The following is a 4,411-nucleotide window of genomic DNA, read 5'->3' as shown; positions in this document are numbered from 1 at the left end:
CCAGTTCCAATCTCTGGAGGGTCTGAGCTCTCAGCTCTGCCCATAGGGAGGGGGCTGAAGAGGGAGAAAGGTACAGGTAAGGTCACACTACAGGTTTTGCTCCTTTTCAGAAAGCGTGAGATTTCCTGGCATGATCATGTTTTCAAATGGTTGTGCTTGGGTTTATGTATTTATTCTTAGTCTCCTAGATTTCCATCTTCTCTCTTTTTCTCACTTGCCTCCAGACTCCCTATTTCTATGGAAGGCTCTCAAATGACAGAGATTCAAGTTTCTTGTGAAAATGAGCAAGTGCCTTGGGCCAACATGATCCTGGATTCTTGCATTTTCTGTCTGAAAATCTCCTAGAAGAGGCAACAGAGACAAGGAGGATTCACGGTGCCAAACAGTAGCCAGAACATCCCAGAGTTGGAGAAAGGGCAGAGGGCCAGAGAGCATCATTTCTCTAGCTACTCTAGTGCCCAGAATGCATGGGGCATGAACAAGGACAGCATCAGTGCCTACTGATAACAGGGGGTTGTTTTGTGTTTTTGTTTTGGGCTACACCTGGTGGCACGCAGGAGTTACTCTTTGCTCTGTGCTCAGGATATAGAAACTTCTGCCAGATGGCTTTCATTTGATCTGCTTTTGAAAATGTTTCTTTAATTAGGGGTGAGGGCATTGAGCTCTACCCAGAGGTGCTCAGGACTACTACTGACTCTCTGCTCAGGGATAGTTCCCAGTGGTATTCCGGAGATTCAACCCAGGGTTGATCGAACTCAATGCAAATGCTTTCACCCCTGTACTATCTCTCCAACACATTTGCCCTGCTTCACCTGTGCCCAGAGAAGGGACATTGTCATATTCTGGAATGAAGAATCATCTGTATATTTAGGGGGAGGCTGATATTTTATGTGATTACAATAAATAAAAGAAAATTCAATGGTAGGTGGTGTGAGAAGAAAAGGGGCAGCTGAGGATGCTTCTGCCTCTTAATTTAGATCACAGAAAACCATCCTGGGGCACTGGGAATAGAACAGTTAGGACATAAAGGGGGTAGGGTGGGGGTGGGGCCAGATAGGATGTGCTAACAATACACAAGGCTTGTTCCCTCCCCCCATTAACTATGCCATTAGAATCAAGTTACTGAACATCTTTCTGCTCCCCAGCCACCAGAAAAGGGGGCAGACACTGTATGTAGACTTGGTGGAATTATTGGGAAGTTCAAGTCTATTTCCAGAGTGTTAGTCATGCACAGACATTTGGAGTTGATACCCTAAATGCTGATTTTTTATTGTAAAAATGAAGATGATATTCCAGTCATCCAGGGCACTGTAGAGGTGAAGGCAGGGAAGAGGTGGTCCCCGCAACCTCTCAACAATTCCTTTCCTTGATAATCCCATCTCTCCAAGTTTTCTTTCCTACTGTAGCAGCAATAATGGCAGAATTTAATTTCTCTTCCACCTGTGAGCTAGGGAGGAAGGGACAGTTCGGGGGGGGTGCAAGAGTCATTGCAGAGGTATCATGAGATGTGAGCAGAATCGTTTCCCTTAGAGTGGGTGGGAAGTTTGGATAAAGGGAAGGAGCATGTGGATAAAACACCAAATTAGGAGTGCCATCAGGAGACTAAGAGGTGCTGGGCTGGACAGCAGGGCTGGGGCAGCAGGAAATTCTTCCCTGAGCAATCAGATCCTGCTCTTGGCTCAAAGTCAGCAAGCAGCTTGGGAAATTCTGGTATAGAGAAGCTGGAACTGGGGAGAAACAGCACTAGGCCTTCAGGCCAGTGGGACACCCCCACATTGTCTGCTTTTCCTTGTCAACACATACATGCTTGTATGTAGCTGCTTTGTCTGAATCTCTTATCTGAGAGTCAAAGGACTGGTTTCCAGGGCTGGGCTGGGTTGGAGGAAATAGAGAGATGTTGGTACAGGAAATACAGAATTCATTCTGGCATAGAATTACATCTTAATTATAGAGTCTTTGATGGTTGTGTATGGATGGTGAGGCCTGTTTTGGCCAGGCCAGGAGCCTGCAACCCCTTCCAGCTGGCGGGTCTGAAGGTTGAGGGTAGCAGCAAAGAAATGATCCACAGCAGTCAGATTTCAGGAGGCACGAAGCTTTCTTATTAATAGACCTTAGCCAACATGTGTGGCTTCTAACATAAACCTTTTTTTTCTTTTTTAAACTGGAGCAAATAGATTTATTTGCAGGACTTTTCTCTTCTACACCAGCCTGCAGCTTTCTTGGAAGAACCTTACCACAGAGGCTGGGCACAGTCTGGCACCAGCTGCAGAAAGGACTAAGGGGCATGTCAGTTGACCACCCTCAGTTCCATCCCCAGCTCCAAAAAACCCACTCAGCAGCATTAGCATTTACTGTCCTCCATCTCCTAGACTGGAGGCTGCCATGAGTTAAGCTCCAGGCTTGTGCCAACCTGCAGTGCTGCATCCTCCCCTCAATTCTTTGGGTCACAGAGAAGAGGGCAGGGCCTGCACCTCCTCCAGACACTCATCATAGGCATCCTGATATTCCTCATGAGGCTTGATCATGATCACGCAAGTGGGCCCTTCGCTTCGAGGATACTGCAGCGCCCAGGTCCCTTTTGGAGGGGATATAGACATAGGGCAGGCTGAGGTCCTCGCACATGACCGGCAGGTGGCAGTACACCTCAATGGGCAGCGTGTCCCCCATCCAAAACCATGATCCCTTTCTCGCCTTTGTTGAGAAACTTCTGCACCTTCTTCACTCCGCGTCGAATTTGATTCTGCTTCACGGCTTTCTTGATGCACTTGTAGAGCTTCCGCGAGGCCAGGGGCTGAGCAATGGGGTTCAGATTCACCAGGAGCTCGTGGTAGGTGTGCTACCCGCTGTTGGCCTCCGCCGGGGCCTCCGGCGGTGGGGATCGGGCTTGATCTTGGTCATCACGCCAGGGCCGCCGAGAGGGAGCCCGGAGGCGCGGGCCTGCACTCTAACATAAACCTTTTAAGCAGGCTCTCTTCAGCTGCCCTGCCATTCATTCAATCCTGTTTCTCTCATCTTCTAGCCTCCAGCAGAGGCTTCTTGCAGACTCCCTTTACACCCCTAAGGCAACCCTTTTGTTATCTTCCATAGACCCCTTCCCAGATGTGGGCAGGTCTGATCATCAGGTAAAATTAGCATTTAAGTCTAGGGTGGGGTGACAAAGGTTCTGTTCTTTAAGACTTTCTAAGAACCAATCTTGTTTTTCTCATTTTTTTTCCTTTTCTTCCTTCTTATACTATTGAAATAATATGATGTTTAAATGTGGGGCCAGCACGGTGGTGTTAGAGGTAAGGTGTCAGCCTTGCCAGCGCTACCCTAGGACGGACCGTGGTTCGATCCCCCGGCGTCCCGTATGGTCCCCCAAGCCAGGAGCGACATCTGAGCGCATAGCCAGGAGTAACCCCTGAAAAAAAAAAGTTTAAATGTAATGTTGGGGGCCTGAGCCATAGCACAGTGGTAGGGCATTTGCCTTGCATGCAGCTGACCCAAGACAGAGCAGGGTTCTATTCACTGCATCCCATATGGTCCCCGAGCCTGCCAGGAGCAAATTCTGAGTGAAGATCCAGGAGTAATCCCTGAGCGTGTGGCCCAGAAACATTTAGATATTATTTTGTTATCTTTCTCCAGAGTCAGAGAGGTTGTACAGTAGGGAAGACCTTGCATGAGGCTGACCCCAGTTCCATCCCTAGCATCATATATGGTTCCCTGAGCATTGTCAGGAGTTATCCTAGAGTACAGAGTCAGGAGTTAAGTACTGAGCTCCACTGGTGTGACCCCAAAATCCAAGAAAGAAAGAAAGAAAGAAAGAAAGAAAGAAAGAAAGAAAGAAAGAAAGAAAGAAAGAAAGAAAGAAAGAAAGAAAGAAAGAAAGAAAGAAAGAAAGAAAGAAAGAAAGAAAGAAAGAAAGAAAGAAAGAAAGAGGGCCCGGAGAGATAGCACAGCGGTGTTTGCCTTGCAAGCAGCCGATCCAGGACCTAAGGTGGTTGGTTCAAATCCCGGTGTCCCATATGGTCCCCCGTGCCTGCCAGGAGCTATTTCTGAGCAGACAGCCAGGAGGAACCCCTGAGCACCGCCGGGTGTGGCCCAAAAACCAAGAAAGAAAGAAAGAAAGAAAGAAAGAAAGAAAGAAAGAAAGAAAGAAAGAAAGAAAGAAATAAAGAAAGAAAGAAATAAAGAAAGAAAGAAAGAAAGAAAGAAAGAAAGAAAGAAAGAAAGAAAGAAAGAAAGAAAGAAAGAAAGAAAGAAAGAAAGAAAGAGAGAGAAAGAGAGAGAGAGGAAGGAAGGAAGGAAGGAAGGAAGGAAGGAAGGAAGGAAGGAAGGAAGGAAGGAAGGAAGGAAGGAAGGAAGGAAGGAAGGAAGGAAGGAAGGAAGGAAGAAGAAAGAAAGAAAGAAAGAAAGAAAGAAAGAAAGAAAG

General features: G+C 47.1%; 1 pseudogene; it reads right to left on the bottom strand.

The window, feature by feature from the left end:
* Nucleotides 1-2,340: 2,340 nt before the first annotated feature.
* LOC126030968 (H/ACA ribonucleoprotein complex subunit 2-like) lies at nucleotides 2,341-2,898 on the bottom strand (annotated as a pseudogene).
* Between the last annotated feature and the right edge of the window lie 1,513 nt (nucleotides 2,899-4,411).

The sequence above is a fragment of the Suncus etruscus genome, chromosome 15 (genome assembly GCF_024139225.1).
Source record: "Suncus etruscus isolate mSunEtr1 chromosome 15, mSunEtr1.pri.cur, whole genome shotgun sequence".
NCBI classification, from domain to species: domain Eukaryota; kingdom Metazoa; phylum Chordata; class Mammalia; order Eulipotyphla; family Soricidae; genus Suncus; species Suncus etruscus.
Note: the sequence above shows the minus strand (reverse complement) of the source record. Positions and strands in the feature narration are given on the sequence as shown.